Source organism: Schistocerca nitens, unplaced genomic scaffold, assembly GCF_023898315.1.
Source record: "Schistocerca nitens isolate TAMUIC-IGC-003100 unplaced genomic scaffold, iqSchNite1.1 HiC_scaffold_385, whole genome shotgun sequence".
NCBI classification, from domain to species: domain Eukaryota; kingdom Metazoa; phylum Arthropoda; class Insecta; order Orthoptera; family Acrididae; genus Schistocerca; species Schistocerca nitens.
Window position 1 is genome coordinate 1149732 of NW_026045919.1, and position 17048 is coordinate 1166779.

General features: G+C 42.9%; 1 protein-coding gene across 1 annotated transcript in view; it reads right to left on the reverse strand.

Moving 5' to 3' along the window:
* The window catches only part of LOC126230413 (RISC-loading complex subunit tarbp2-like), a gene marked incomplete at its 5' end in the record, with an annotated part of 54005 nt that overhangs the window by 12364 nt on the left and 24593 nt on the right, over positions 1–17048 (reverse strand).

Sequence of the window (17048 nt, forward strand, 5' to 3'; positions counted from 1 at the left end):
GCTTGTGTGGTACAGTGTCAAAAGCCTTCCAGAAATCCAGGAATATGGAATCAATCTGAAATCCCTTGTCAATAGCACTCAACACTTCATGTGAATAAAAAGCTAGTTGTGTTTCACAAGAATGACGTTTTCTAAACCCATGTTGACTGTGTGTCAATAGACCGTTTCCTTCGATGTAATTCATAATGTTCGAACACAATATATGTTCTAAAATCCTGCTGTATATCGACATTAACGATATGGGCCTGTAATTTGGTGGATTACTCATACTACCTTTCTTGAATATTTGTGTGCCCTGTGCAACTTTCCAGTCTCTGGGTACCAATCTTTCGTCGAGTGAAGAGTTGTATATGATTGTTAAGTATGTAGCTAATGCACCAGTATACTCCGAAAGGAACCTAACTGGTATACAGTCTGGACCAGAAGACTTGCTTTTATTAAGTGATTTGAGTTGCTTCACTACTCCGAGGATATTTACTTCTACGTTACTCATGTTGGCAACTGTTCTTGATTCGAATTCTGGAATATTTACTTCATCTTCTTTTGTGAAAGCATTTTGGAAGGCTGTGTTTAGTAAATCTGCTTTGGCAGCACTGTCTTCGATAGTATCTCCATTGTTATCGCGCGGATTTTCTGCTAGGTTTCGAGACAAAGTTTCGTTGTGGAAACTGTTAAAGGCGTCTTGCATTGAACTCCGTGCTAAGTTTCGAGCTTCTGTAAACGATCGCCAATCTTGGGGATTTTGCGTCTGTTTAAATTTAGCACGTCTGTTTCGTTGTTTCTGCAACAGTGTTCTAACCCATTTTGTGTACCAAGGAGGATCAGTTCCGGCGTTTGTTAGTTTATTTGGTATAAACATCTCAATTGCTGCCAATACTATTTCTTTGAATTTAAGCCCCATCTGGTCTACACTTATATTATTAATTTGAAATGAGTGCAGATTGTCTCTCAGGAAGGCGTCAAGTGAATTTTTATCTGCTTTTTTGAATAGGTATATTTTTTGCTTATTTTTCGAGGATTTGGGGATTACAATATTCAATCTCGCTATGACAACCCTGTGTTCACTAATCCCTATATCGGTTTTGATGCTGGTCATTAACTGAGGATTAATAGCTGTAAATCGCTTCATTCCTAAAAAGCTACAGTTCATACTTATAATATATCAGACCCACAAAGTAAGAAACAACCAGCAAGCTCAGTTTAATGTTATTTGTGGGTTAACTATTCTGTGAAATACTGCAGCAGGCACAATGCAGCCCCACCATGTATGCTGGCTGAAAATCACCCACACTACCGTCAAGCAACTGGAAATTGCTGCAAATGGGTGTGTTAGGAGAGCTTCAAGTACTATTCTCTGCTGTGGATACTGTCTCCTCTGCAGGAAATATGGGATCTATCACTATTTGTCCACCTGACTATGAGTGATGTGTCAGTGATAAGACATCCTTTATATGGGAGACAGAGATGATGGAAAACTCGGGCTGTTACATCCATCCCCCTAACCAACAAGTTTGAGGTGCTTTCTTCCACTGAAAGCAAAACAGAGCCAGTGAGACTCATTTCATCTGTTTGTAAACATGCTGTGTCCCGTGAAAAGGGGAGGCGAACATAAAATGGTATGGGTCTATTGGCAGTTCAAATATACAGCAAACAATGGTACTTCTTAGGAAAGTGACAGCAATGAATGGGAAGGAACACTGCACGCACTCCATGTGTATGCCTGGGAGACTCACTCAAATGCTGAAGAGGCTATTTTGGCTGCCACTGAGGGAACAGGGGTAACCAACTGCAGACTATAGTGCACATAGGGAAAAATGATGCCTGTCAACTGGGCTCTTAGTTAACACCTGAATTATTCCAGCAACTGGCAAAAAAGGCTGAATGTCAGTATTGGTCACAAAGTTCCAATGATGCTCACAATCTACAGCACTGTCCCCAGAACAGACAGGGTCAGAGTCAAATGAAAAGCTTGAACAAGAGACTGCTGAGCTTCTGTGACAAGCTCAGCTCTGACTTCCTAGATTTGTACCATAGGTCTGAGATTGTATGTTGTTGTTGTGGTCTTCAGTCCCGAGACTGGTTTGATGCAGCTCTCCATGCTACTCTATCCTGTGCAAGCTTCTTCATCTCCCAGTACCTACTGCAACCTACATCCTTCTGAATCTGCTTAGTGTATGCATCTCTTGGTCTCCCCCTACGATTTTTACCCTCCACGCTGCCCTCCAATACTAAATTGGTGATCCCTTGATGCCTCAGAACATGTCATACCCTTCTTCTGCTCAAGTTGTGCCACAAACTCCTCTTCTCCCCAATCCTATTCAGTACCTCCTCATTAGTTATGTGATCAACCCATTATCGTCCATGTTTCACTTCCATACATGGCTACACTCCATACAAACATTTTCAGAAACGACTTCCTGACACTTAAATCTATACTCGATGTTAACAAATTTCTCTTCTTCAGAAACGCTTTCCTTGCCATTGCCAGTCTACATTTTATATCTTCTCTACTTCGACCATCATCAGTTATTTTGCTCCCCAAATAGCAAAACTCCTTTACTACTTTAAGTGTCTCATTTCCTAATCTAATACCCTCAACATCACCTGACTTAATTCGACTACATTCCATTATCCTCGTTTTGCTTTTGTTGATGTTCATCTTATATCCTCCCTTCAAGACACCATCCATTCCGTTCAACTGCTCTTCCAAGTCCTTTGCTGTCTCTGACAGAATTACAATGTCATCGGCGAACCTCAAAGTTTTTATTTCTTCTCCATGGATTTTAATACCCACTCCGAATTTTTCTTTTGTTTACTTTACTGCTTGCTCAATATACAGATTGAATAACATCGGGGAGAGGCTACAACCCTGTCTTACTCCCTTCCCAACCACTGCTTCCCTCTCATGTCCCTCGACTCTTATAACTGCCATCTGGTTTCTGTACAAATTGTAAATAGCCTTTCGCTCCCTGTATTTTACCCCTGCCACCTTTAGAATTTGAAAGAGAGTATTCCAGTCAACATTGTCAAAAGCTTTCTCTAAGTCTACAAATGCTAGAAACGTAGGTTTGCCTTTCCTTAATCTTTCTTCTAAGATAAGTCGTAAGGTCAGTATTCCCTCACGTGTTCCAGTATTTCTACGGAATCCAAACTGATCTTCCCCGAGGTCGGCTTCTACTAGTTTTTCCATTCGTCTGTAAAGAATTCGTGTTAGTATTTTGCAGCTGTGGCTTATTAAACTGATTGTTCGGTAATTCTCACATCTGTCAACACCTGCTTTCTTTGGGATTGGAATTATTATATTCTTCTTGAAGTCTGAGGGTATTTCGCCTGTTTCATACATCTTGCTCACCAGATGGTAGAGTTTTGTCAGGACTGGCTCTCCCAAGGCCGTCAGTAGTTCCAATGGAATGTTGTCTACTCCGGGGGCCTTGTTTCGACTCAGGTCTTTCAGTGCTCTGTCAAACTCTTCACGCAGTATTGTATCTCCCATTTCCTCTTCATCTACATCCTCTTCCATTTCCATAATATTGTCCTCAAGTACATCGCCCTTGTATAGACCCTCTATATACTCCTTCCACCTTTCTGCTTTCCCTTCTTTGCTTAGAACTGGGTTTCCATCTGAGCTCTTGATGTTCATACAAGTGGTTCTCTTATCTCCAAAGGTCTCTTTAATTTTCCTGTAGGCAGTATCTATCTTACCCCTAGTGAGATAAGCCTCTACATCCTTACATTTGTCCTCTAGCCATCCCTGCTTAGCCATTTTGCACTTCCTGTCGATCTCATTTTTGAGACGTTTGTATTCCTTTTTGCCTGCTTCATTTACTGCATTTTTATATTTTCTCCTTTCATCAATTAAATTCAATATTTCTTCTGTTACCCAAGGATTTCTTCTAGCCCTCGTCTTTTTACCTACTTGATCCTCTGCTGCCTTCACTACTTCATCCCTCAAAGCTACCCATTCTTCTTCTACTGTATTTCTTTCCCCCATTCCTGTCAATTTTTCCCTTATGCTCTCCCTGAAACTCTGTACAACCTCTGGTTCTTTCAGTTTATCCAGGTCCCATCTCCTTATATTCCCACCTTTTTGCAGTTTCTTCAGTTTTAATCTACAGGTCATAACCAATAGATTGTGGTCAGAGTCCACATCTGCCCCTGGAAATGTCTTACAAATTAAAACCTGGTTCCTAAATCTCTGTCTTACCATTATATAATCTATCTGATACCTTTTAGTATCTCCAGGGTTCTTCCATGTATACAACCTTCTATCATGATTCTTAAACCAAGTGTTAGCTATGATTAAGTTGTGCTCTGTGCAAAATTGTAGGGTTCCCCTAAATGCGCCCGGTATGCTGTAAGGTTGCTACCCTAGTAGGTGGCTGTGTGTGGCCTGCACACAAAGGTCTTTTAGACTGGGCAACTCTCCATCAGTCCAGATGACTATCATTGTAGGAGTCCCAGAACTATCAGTGTAAGATTCTAAGAAATGTACACCAAAAGTGAGAGTATTAAAATTCTAGTGGTTAATTGCCAGAGTACTCCAACAAAATGCCAGAGTCTGAAGTGGTTCTAAAAAGCAGTGATACTTACATAACACTAGGTACAGAAAGCTGGTTAAAGCCTGAAGTTGAGAACAGTGAGATTTTTGAGGAAAAATGAAGTATATATCAAAAGGGTGTGCTAATAGAGGTGGTACATTTTTCATAGTAAACAAGATATTCACATCCATTGAGATAGAAACAGAAGACTGGGCAAGAATTAGTATCAGGGATGGGCATACAATTGTAATTGGATTCTTCTAATGACCACCAGACTTGCCTTTTGATGTAATCAAAAACTTTTGAGAAAACATCAGAGTTCAACTACAATCATACTGCCATCATTGGAGGTGACCTTAATAGTCCAACAATCAACTGGGATAATTACCGTTTAATAAATACTGAAACATTACTGAATCCCTTCTCTGAAAACTACAGACAGTTCGGACCCCACTTATGATGGAAATATATTAGATGAAACGGCAACTATGATCAGCAAAGTACAAAGGGCAATTAAAACAAGAAGAAAGATATATATTTTCAGCATACTACATAAAGAGGCACTAGTGTTATATCTCAATGAGGAACTTTAAACTTGTCGCTCAGGACAGGATCATGTAGAGGAACTATGGCTAAAATTTAAAAGAATAGTTGATCATGCATTGGACAAATATGTATCCAGTAGAATGGTTCATAACAGGAGTGCTCCTCCATGGCATTCTAAAGAAACAGAGACTGGTGCAGAATAGGTGTAAAAGAATAGAGAGATGTTGAATAAAACACATTTGGCTGTCAAGAGAGCAAAGCACGAAGCTGTCAATGACTACTGTAGCAGAATATTGTTGAATGCTCTTTCATAAAACCCAAAGAAATTCTGGTCATATGTTAACGCTGTTAGGGGCACTGAAGCTACAGTCCAGTCATTTGTGTATGAGACAAGAACTGAACTGAATCTGAGTGTAGCAAAGCAAAAGCAAAACCAGAAATGCTTAAATCTGAGTTTAAATGTCTCTGTACAAAGAAGAAATCCAGGAGAATTGTCCCAATTTAATCATCTTGACACTGAGAACAAGAGTGAAGTAAGTATTAGGGTCAGTGCTGGGGTTAAAATCGAAGAAAGTCCCAGGTTCTGATGGAATCCCTATCAGATTCTATACCCAATTTGCTGCTGAATTAGCTCCTCCATTAACTACAATCTATCACAGAACTGTGCTCAGTAGTTGGAAGAAAGCACAGGTCACACCTGTCTACAAGAAGGGTAGCAGAAGCGGTCCATAAAACTACTGTCCAATACTGTTGGCATCAATTTGTTGTAGAATCTTAAAACATATTCGAGGTCAAACGTAATGAGGTTTCTTTAAAAGAATGACCTTATTTATGCCACCAGCATAAGGATTCCGAAAACATAGATCATGTGAAATCAAAATTGCACTTTTCTCACACGAGAAACTGAAAGCTTTGGATCAAGGCAGTCAGGAAGATACAGTATTTCTTGAGTCCCAAAAAGCATGTAACTCAGTGCCACATCTGCACTTATTATCAAAAATACAACAGTGTGCTATATCAAGCAAAATTAGTGACTGGATTGAGGATTATTTGGTGGGGAAGCTGCAGCATGTTACCTGGGATGGAGAGTCATCGAAAGATGTAGATGTAACTTTCAGATGTGCTCTAGTTTAAGTGTGTTGCGAGCCTTGCTATTCATGTTGTATGTTAATGCCCTCACGGACAATATTAACAATAACTTCAGACTTTTCACAAATGATGCAGTTATCTATAATGGAGTACTCTCTGTAAAAAGGTGTACAAATATTCAGTCAGATCTTCATACATACGATTTCAAAGAGGTGCCAAGATTGGCAATTTGGTTTAAATGTTCAGAAATGTATTGCGCACTTCATATAACAAAGAAATAATGCCCAATGACTACAATATCTATGAATCACACTTTGTATCAATCAACTCTTATGAATACCTGGGTGTGACACTTTGTAGAGATATGAAATGAAATGATCTCAGAGCGTTAGTTGTGGGTAAAGCAGTTGGTAGACTTAGATTTATTGGTAGAATACTGGGAAACTGCGATCAGTCTACAAAGGAGACTGCTTACAAATCACTCATGCAACTGGTTGTAGAATGCTGCTCAAGTGTGTGGGAACTGTACCAAATAGGACTAACAGGGGATATTGAATGGATACAGAGAAGGCAGTACAAATGGTCACTGGTTTGTCTGACTTATGGCAGTCACGGAGATGTAGAAAGGACTGAACTGGCAGACTCTTGCATATGGACAACCTATCCTGAAAAAGCCTACTTACAATGTTTTAAGGACTGTCTTAAATGATGACTCTGAGCCTACAACCCCCCCCCCCCCCCTTCCTTCCTCCTCCACATGGATCCTGAAGACAATATTAAATTAATTACAGCACACACAGAGGCCTTTGAACCACCATTGTTCCCATTCTCCATATGTGATCGGGATGAGAAAAAGCCAAAATAACTGGTATAATGGGATACACCCTCTGCTATGTATTTCAACATTGGTTTGCAGAGTACAGGTACAAATGAAACACAATAATTTGAAGTTTGCATCGTCTAATACTTGGCAATTTATTTTGTCATTCAACTATTCACAACAATGCATAATTCACTACAGTAAGTAAATCAAATGTAAAAATGGCTTCAGATAAGTACACGTGTTTTTGGTTCTAGCAAAAAGAAGCGGGTTACTGACACTGTGGAAAGTGGAGTGAAATAAGGATGCAGCGACAACTTTGAGCATTCTGTCATCATCCCCACCATCGATGATCTTGAAACAGCAAACCCAGCAGTTCATGTGTATTGAAGACTGCGAACTGAAATGGGTTAACCATTAAATATGACTGCCTGAGGTTACACACTTTAAATAATTTTTTAAAAAATTAAAGATTTTGCTAAGTCATCTGCTGTTAGTGTCAGTATAAAAGGATTGACCTCTAGTAAGGAGTGGTTCAGTAACTAAATAAAAATTCACAACTTGTTCAGAATGGAAAAATTAACTGGATGCCTGCTGGCCAATACATCTGTGATTGGTGTAGGCGTTAAGTTGCTGAACCACTCCTCACTATTATTGGATGTTCCAGCCCAAGTGCCCATCCACAGATGTCCGGGCAGCTGCAGGCAGAAGTGGTATATGAACAGCTGACATGCAGGCAATTGAGCAGCCTATGTGACCATATGCCTCAGCTTAATGTCCTTAATGTCCATGGAAATAGGTCGGCAAATGATATCTGCACATGACAGAACAAGGCACACAGTGTAACAGGCAGCATGCACGTGGCCCCAAGTGGGCCGACAGGTGACCATGCCATGTGGGATAGTGTTGGAAGCCTGCTGCATTATTGGGTGTCAGAAGTAACAGCAACATCACAACTGTGTCAGGCTAGTGTGATGTGAAAGATGGAAATCCAGTCTGCACTGACAATATAGCATAAAATACCTAGAATATTCCACTTCATTGTATACAGATTGGATGAAATTTACGATTAGCATTAAAAAAATCCAAAATAATAAACTTACATTTTCAATTTTGGTAAAATAAAATTTTACGGACAACATGGCTCAATTCCGTTGCAAGGTAACCTAACATTTTCTCAAGGCAAATAAGGCAATTACAGAAAGGTGACTAACACAACCAACAATTATGAAGAAAATCAAGCCTTCTCAGTAATCTTCCGTGCAGAAGCGCTCTTAATGAAATGAGTCACTCTAGCAAATTTTGGTATAATGCCATGGTCCTGACATCTCAATAAAAAGGTTAAAGAACTAAAAATCTTTGCTCTTTTACCACGTAGCTTCTCGAAACTTCGGATATGTGAGGCCATCTCCTCCCTGTAAAGGCATCTGATGTGAATTTTAAAATTTATTGAGATGTCGGGACCATGGCATTATACCAAAATTTGCTAGATGACTCATTTCATTAAGACCGCTGCTGCATGGAAGATTACTGAGAAGACTAGTCATGCTATTGTCAAAGAGAGGATTTGCTATACAAGACGAAGGTTAGATGCTATTTCAGCAGAACTTTACCAGTTACATCTGAAGGTTGCAAGGTATCTTTCTCCTGTATCATGGGACTGGGTTGATGGAGTGACTTCGGCCAAGTTCGAGTGGATCCACAAGGATGCTAATTGTCGGCAGATATCAAAATTTGACCGCCTGTTGCCACAGAAGCTGTTGCCAGAAAGGATAATGGTACGATGTTCCGTTGTCAATCTCACGGAGAAATACACTCCTGGAAATGGAAAAAAGAACACATTGACACCGGTGTGTCAGACCCACCATACTTGCTCCGGACACTGCGAGAGGGCTGTACAAGCAATGATCACACGCACGGCACAGCGGACACACCAGGAACCGCGGTGTTGGCCGTCGAATGGCGCTAGCTGCGCAGCATTTGTGCACCGCCGCCGTCAGTGTCAGCCAGTTTGCCGTGGCATACGGAGCTCCATCGCAGTCTTTAACACTGGTAGCATGCCGCGACAGCGTGGACGTGAACCGTATGTGCAGTTGACGGACTTTGAGCGAGGGCGTATAGTGGGCATGCGGGAGGCCGGGTGGACGTACCGCCGAATTGCTCAACACGTGGGGCGTGAGGTCTCCACAGTACATCGATGTTGTCGCCAGTGGTCGGCGGAAGGTGCACGTGCCCGTCGACCTGGGACCGGACCGCAGCGACGCACGGATGCACGCCAAGACCGTAGGATCCTACGCAGTGCCGTAGGGGACCGCACCGCCACTTCCCAGAAAATTAGGGACACTGTTGCTCCTGGGGTATCGGCGAGGACCATTCGCAACCGTCTCCATGAAGCTGGGCTACGGTCCCGCACACCGTTAGGCCGTCTTCCGCTCACGCCCCAACATCGTGCAGCCCGCCTCCAGTGGTGTCGCGACAGGCGTGAATGGAGGGACGAATGGAGACGTGTCGTCTTCAGCGATGAGAGTCGCTTCTGCCTTGGTGCCAATGATGGTCGTATGCGTGTTTGGCGCCGTGCAGGTGAGCGCCACAATCAGGACTGCATACGACCGAGGCACACAGGGCCAACACCCGGCATCATGGTGTGGGGAGCGATCTCCTACACTGGCCGTACACCACTGGTGATCGTCGAGGGGACACTGAATAGTGCACGGTACATCCAAACCGTCATCGAACCCATCGTTTTACCATTCCTAGACCGGCAAAGGAACTTGCTGTTCCAACAGGACAATGCACGTCCGCATGTATCCCGTGCCACCCAACGTGCTCTAGAAGGTGTAAGTCAACTACCCTGGCCAGCAAGATCTCCGAATCTGTCCCCCATTGAGCATGTTTGGGACTGGATGAAGCGTCGTCTCACGCGGTCTGCACGTCCAGCACGAACGCTGGTCCAACTGAGGCGCCAGGTGGAAATGGCATGGCAAGCCGTTCCACAGGACTACATCCAGCATCTCTACGATCGTCTCCATGGGAGAATAGCAGCCTGCATTGCTGCGAAAGGTGGATATACACTGTACTAGTGCCGACATTGTGCATGCTCTGTTGCCTGTGTCTATGTGCCTGTGGTTCTGTCAGTGTGATCATGTGATGTATCTGACCCCAGGAATGTGTCAATAAAGTTTCCCCTTCCTGGGACAATGAATTCACGGTGTTCTTATTTCAATTTCCAGGAGTGTATTTGGACAACGCAACACTGTCTGAATTAAGCAAGGGACTCAATTTTGCACCTACACCTATAGCACTGCCATTAATAAGTTTTCTGAGTGGTGCTGAAGAAGCTGTACGACATCTTCCTTTGGATGCTGCAGACAAAATAAAAAGGGAAACTTGCCATGCTCTGTTGAAGGCTCCTCCTCAACGCAGTAATTTAACCTCTGCAGAAAGGGCTGGTTTTATGAAATCGGAGAGGACCCTGACATAGTGGTATTGAAAGCTGACAAAGGTAATGCAACCGTTTTGTTACCTCATGGTGTGTATACAGATAAGATGTATGGTATGCTAAGTAACTCTCCTTATAGGAGGACTGATTACGATTGTACAGTACATGTGCAACGGAAAACTTCAGCACTTTTAAATTCCTCCTCCTTACCACAAGAGACCATCAAGAGGTTAAGACCACATGGTTGCATACCTCCAAGACTGTATGGCCTTCCGAAGGTTCATAAATAGGGTCTTCCTCTGTGTCCAATGGTGAGCGACATTGGTGCTCCTACATATGATTTAGCTAAACATCTCACTTCCTTACTGAGGCCTTTCGTGGGCAAGTGCTCACATCACATACGAAACTCAGTTGATTTTATCAATAGACCGGAGGCTCTTCATCTTAGCAGTGTAGACCTTCTAGTAAGTTTTGATGTGGTCTCACTTTTTACAAAAGTTCCTCTCGCAGATTCTTTGACACTGATTGGTAACATGTTTCCTGTTGATATCACTGCTTTGTTCAGGCACGCTCTTTCCTTAACTTATTTTATGTTTAATCAAGAATATTTTAAACAAACTGACGGTGTCGCCATAGGTAGCCCCCTGTCTCCTTTGGTGGACAACCTTTTTATGGAGGATTTTGAGAGGAGAGCACTTGAATCAGCTGTCCTGAAACCAACAGTTTTTTGGAGGTATGTGGATGACACTTTCATAGTGTGGCCTCATGGAGAAGATAAATTAATGGAGTTTCTACATCACCTCAACTCCATTCATAGCAACATCCAGTTCACCATGGAAATAGAGAAAGATGGTTGTTTGCCTTTCTTGGATGTCCTGGTTCGAAGGAAGAATGATGGTTCTGTAGGGCATTCAGTTTACCAGAAATCCACTCATACTGATTTGTACCTGCAAGCATCGAGTTGCCATCACCCATTGCAAACCATGAGTTTGCTTAAAACACTTGTTCATAGAGCTCATACTGTCTCAGATCTAGATAGCTTACCTCAAGAACTCACCCATCTAAAGACAGTATTCAGCGAAAATGGGTATTCCATCCGGCAGATTAACAGGGCACTAACAGTTAAAACTAAGAAGCAGGAAGTGATTAAAGAGGAGAACATACCGGAACAATCTTTAGCTTTTCTTCCGCTCGTTAAAACAGCAAGAATCCTCCAAAAATTTCAAATAAAAGTGGTTTTCCGCCCACCATCGAATATTGCAGACCTTGTGGGATCAGTTAAGGACAATCTGTTACTACTAAAGGCCAGAATTTACAAGATACCATGCCAATGTGGTATGGCTTACAAGGTCAAACCACATGCACCGTGAAAGAATGCTGTACTGAACATCAACGTTACACCCGCCTTTTGCAGCCGAGCAAGTCCGCTATTGCTGAACATTGTATTTCTACTGGACATTCAATGGAGTATGAGAAAACAATGATTTTGTCCACAGCAACGTCTTTCTGGGACTCCATTATTAAAGAACCCGTAGAAATACGACTGGCGGAAAATCTGTTAAACCGTGACAGCAGCTACCAAATGGACAGTGCATGGAATCCCATCATCTCCACGATTTGCTCTAATCGAAGACAGAGTGCGTCGACGGCCGTGGCAAATAGCAACGCAGAGGGCAACTGAGTTCTACTATTCCACCAGCCAGGGCACTGCCAGTGGGCAGTGTGGTTCATCTATCAAGTTTTCGACGCATGCGCAGATAGTTAGAGTACGCTATATATTGCGGAACGGAGGACGTTTTCGCCAGTCTCCGACGGCTCACCTGAAGATGACTGGCAGGTGCCCAATTGAAATATTGTGCGAAGTATTGAACAATGACCGGCTGCAAGCCCTAAATTTGTTTCAACAATATAGTAGTTCTTTGGCTGATGTTTGACTTTCACGATTGTGACCAAATCAACCTGAATGGAGAACTGCTGATTACTGTAATAACAGTCACCTACCTCCTGCACAATTTTATGTCACATTTATATCACTTAAATTTAAAAAAAATCTCTAGAATCTTAGAATCCCTGGGATCTTGCCAGTGCTCGAGATTCTCGATTCCCAGACTGACACACACACACACACACACACACACACACACACACACACACACACACACACACACACACACACACACACATTGAAGAAGCAAAGATACTGGTACACATGCCTAATATGGTATAGGGTCCCCACGAACATGCAGAAGTGCCGCAACACGACGTCACACGGGATGGACACGGCTAATGTCTGAAGTAGCGCTGGAGAAAACTAACACCATGAATCCTGCAGGGCTGTTAATAAATCCGTAAAGATACGAGGGGTGGAGATCTCTTCTGAACAGCATGTTGCAAGGCGTCCCATATATGCTCAATAATGTTCATGTCTGGGGAGTTTGGTGCCAGTAGAAGTGTTTAAACTCAGAAGTGTTCCTGGAGCAACTCTGTAGCAATTCTGGACATATGGGGTGTCACATTGTTCTGCTGGAATTGCCAATGTCCATTGAAATGGATGCAAGTGATCAGACAGGATGCTTACATACATGACACCTGTCAGAGTCATCATCTAGACATTCCAGGGGTCCAATATCACTCCAACTGAACACGCCCCACACCACTACAGAGCCTCCACCAGCTTGAACAGTCCCCTGCGACATGCAGGGTTAATAGGTTCATGAGGCTGTCTCCATATCCGTACACGTCCATCCACTTCATACAATTTGAAACAAGTCTTGTCCGACCAGGCAACACGTTTCCAATCATCAACAGTCCAATGACGGTGTTGACGGACCCAAGTGAGGTGTAAAGCATGCAGTCATCAAGGGTACACGAGTGGGCCTTCGGCTCCGAAAGCCAATATCAATGACATTTCACTGAATGGTTCACACATTGACATTTGCTCATGGCCCACCATTGAAACTGCAGCAATTTGCTGAAGGGTTGCACTTCTGACACACTGAACGATTCTCTTCAGTTGTCGTTGGTCCCGTTCTTGCAGGATCTTTCCCGGCCGCAGCGATGTCAGGGATTTTTTGTTTAAGTGCGGATTACTAATATTCACAGTAGACTCATGAAATAGTCGTATCCCCACTTCATTGCTACCTGAGAGATGCTGTGCCCCATTGCTCGTGCATCAACTATAATACCACATTCAAACTCCCTTAATCTTAATAACCAGTTTTCCATTAATAAAAAATGTATGATAGTCAGCCAAGAAACCATCTCTTTGGTAATCACACTTAAAGTACATGACAGTCTGAAATCGACTATTATCTTGGAAGATTGACGTTAACAAGAGAATGATTTTGGAGTATAACAATGCTCGTGGTCAGTATCTTGAGGCTTTAAAGCAGATGCAATGTGAAGAAAATGAAGCTGAGACACCTAGGTGGAAGAGGTCCATCCTCTAGCTAGTTAATGAACTGAAGGCCAAAAAACTTGGCCAGGAGTGAGTAGGACACACACGCACTGAGGGTTATGCACAAACTTAATTGTGCAGAACGCTCAGAGTGCGAGTCCTACTGAAGTTTTTTGGCCTCCAGTTCATTAACTAGCTAGAGGATGGACCTCTTCTGCCTAGCTCTCTCAGCTTCATTTTCTTCACATTGCATCTGCTTTAAAGACTTACCATACCCATCTCGAGCATTGTTATAGTTCAGAATCATTCTCTTGTTAACGCCTATCTTGAAAATAATGCTAGTCGATTTCAGACTGTCATGTACTTTACATGTTGTTACCAGAGAGATGGTTTCGGCCGACTATCATACATTTTTTATTAATGGAGAAACCTTGTTCTATGAAGGCTAGCTGGTAAGAGATGGAATAGAGCCACCGTGGTACAACAACCGAGTTAGAAAACTGCTGCGGAAGCAAAGGGAACTTCACAGCAAACAAACATAGCCAAAGCCTTGCAGACAAACAAAAATTACGCGAAGCGAAATGTAGTGTGAGGAGGGCTATGCGAGAGGTGTTCAATGAATTCAAAAGTAAAGTTCTATGTACTGACTTGGCAGAAAATCCTAAGAAATTTTGGTCTTACGTCAAAGCAGTAGGTGGATCAAAACAAAATGTCCAGACACTCTGTGACCAAAATGGTACTGAAACAGAGGATGACAGACTAAAGGCCGAAATACTAAATGTCTTTTTCCAAAGCTGTTTCACAGAGAAAGACTGCACTGTAGTTCCTTCTCTAGATGGTCAGACAGATGACAAAATGGTAGATATTGAAATAGACAACAGAGGTATAGAGAAACAGTTAAAATCGCTCAAAAGAGGAAAGGCCGCTGGACCTGATGAGATACCAGTTCGATTTTACACAGGGTACGCGAAGGAACTTGCCCCCCCTTCTTGCAGCGGTGTACCGTAGGTCTCTAGAAGAGCGTAGCGTTCCAAAGGATTGGAAAAGGGCACAGGTCATCCTCATTTTCAAGAAGGGAAGTCGAACAGATGTGCAGAACTATAGACCTATATCTGTAACGTCTATCAGTTGTAGAATTTTGGAACACGTATTATGTTAGAGTATAATGACTTTTCTGGAGACTATAAATCTACTCTGTAGGAATCAGCATGGGTTTTGAAAAAGACGATCATGTGAAACCTAGCTCACGCTATTCGTGCACGAGACTCAGAGGGCCATAGACATGGGTTCCCAGGTAGATGCCGTGTTTCTTGACTTACGCAAGGCATTCGATACAGTTCCCCACAGTCGTTTAATGAACAAAGTAAAAGCATATGGACTATCAGACCAATTGTGTGATTGGATTGAAGAATTCCTAGATAACAGAACGCAGCATGTCATTCTCAATGGAGAGAAGTCTTCCGAAGTAAGAGTGATTTCAGGTGTGCCGCAGGGGAGTGTCGTAGGACCGTTGCTATTCACAATATATATAAATGACCTTGTGGATGACATCGGAAGTTCACTGAGGCTTTTTGCGGATGCTGCTGTGGTATATCGAGAGGTTGTAACAACGGAAAATTGTACTGAAATGCAGGAGGATCTGCAGCGAATTGACGCATGGTGCAGGGAATGGCAATTGAATCTCAATGTAGACAAGTGTAATGTGCTGCGAATACATAGAAAGAAAGATCCCTTATCATTTAGCTACAATATAGCAGGTCAGCAACTGGAAGCAGTTAATTCCATAAATTATCTGGGAGTACGCATTAGGAGTGATTTAAAATGGAATGATCATATAAAGTTGATCATCGGTAAAGCAGATGCCAGACTTGAGATTCATTGGAAGAATCCTACGGAAATTCAATCTGAAAACAAAGGAAGTAGGTTACAGTACGCTTGTTTGCCCACTGCTTGAATACTGCTCAGCAATGTAGGATCCGTACCAGATAGGGTTGATAGAAGAGAGAGAGAAGATCCAATGGGAGCAGCACACTTCGTTACAGGATCATTTAGTAATTACAAAAGCGTTACGGAGATGATAAATAAACTCCAGTGGAAGACACTGCAGGAGAGACGCTCAGTAGCTCGGTACGGGCTTTTTTTGAAGTTTCGAGAACATACCTTCACCGAGAAGTCAAGCAGTATATTGCTCCCTCCTACATATATCTCGCGAAGAGACCATGAGGATAAAATCAGAGAGATTAGAGCCGACACAGAGGCATACCAACAATCCTTCTTTCCACGAACAATACGAGACTGGAATAGAAGGGAGAACCGATAGAGGTACTCAAGGTACCCTCCGCCACACTCTGTCAGGTGGCTTGCGGAATATGGATGTAGATGTAGATGTAGTGGTGCAGAGGCTGACTGCAAGCTGAGGGGAGCAGCAGGGAAGGGAGAGGTGGTACGAAGGATGGAGTACGTATGGGGCACACGACACCCAGCAGCTACTCAGCTCTGCTCAGTCAGCAATGATGTGTGATATTGCCATAAGTACACCATCTCATCTGTTGAGGCAAAACCAAGATTGTTGTGTGTTTTTTTCCAAATTTCCCTGATATGTTTGAAATTCCCTTATATTGGATGACTTCCCTAATTTCCAAAACTTGTGGCAGCCCTGCTCCCACCCACAGCTGTCCCAACCTTGATCCATAACACTCAAGAACACCCACTATTCAACAGAGTGTGACAGCTAGAATGGAAAAGTGGGCGCGATAGACGGGACGCAAACTGAATCAAAACGATGTACAGAGGGATGAAAGGGTGGCTTGGCCAAGGAGGTAGGGTCAGGGATCCCCTAGCCCCAAAACACAGGAGGACACATCCCAACCCCAACCACTCTCCCCCTGCTCCAAAGGTAGATTAAAGCCTTTAAACTGAGAATAAAAGCCACTTTCACAGAGATAGCCGACAACTACCTGAACTATCCATGAATCATCCACAAATATTAGAGGTAATGAGTCCAGAATACGTATGCATGTACATGTGTGTGTGGGAGGGGGAGGAGAAGAGATGTAGTGTAGGTGGAGGAGGCTGAGCACATAGAAGAGGAGGGGAAGGAGGGAGGTGTGAGAAGTTGCGAGTCTTGCTTTCCCTCTGCATTTCTGTTATACACAATCAAATGTGACTCAGTAACCTAACCATGTCCACCTCATGACTTACCAGTTTTTGTGCACTAAA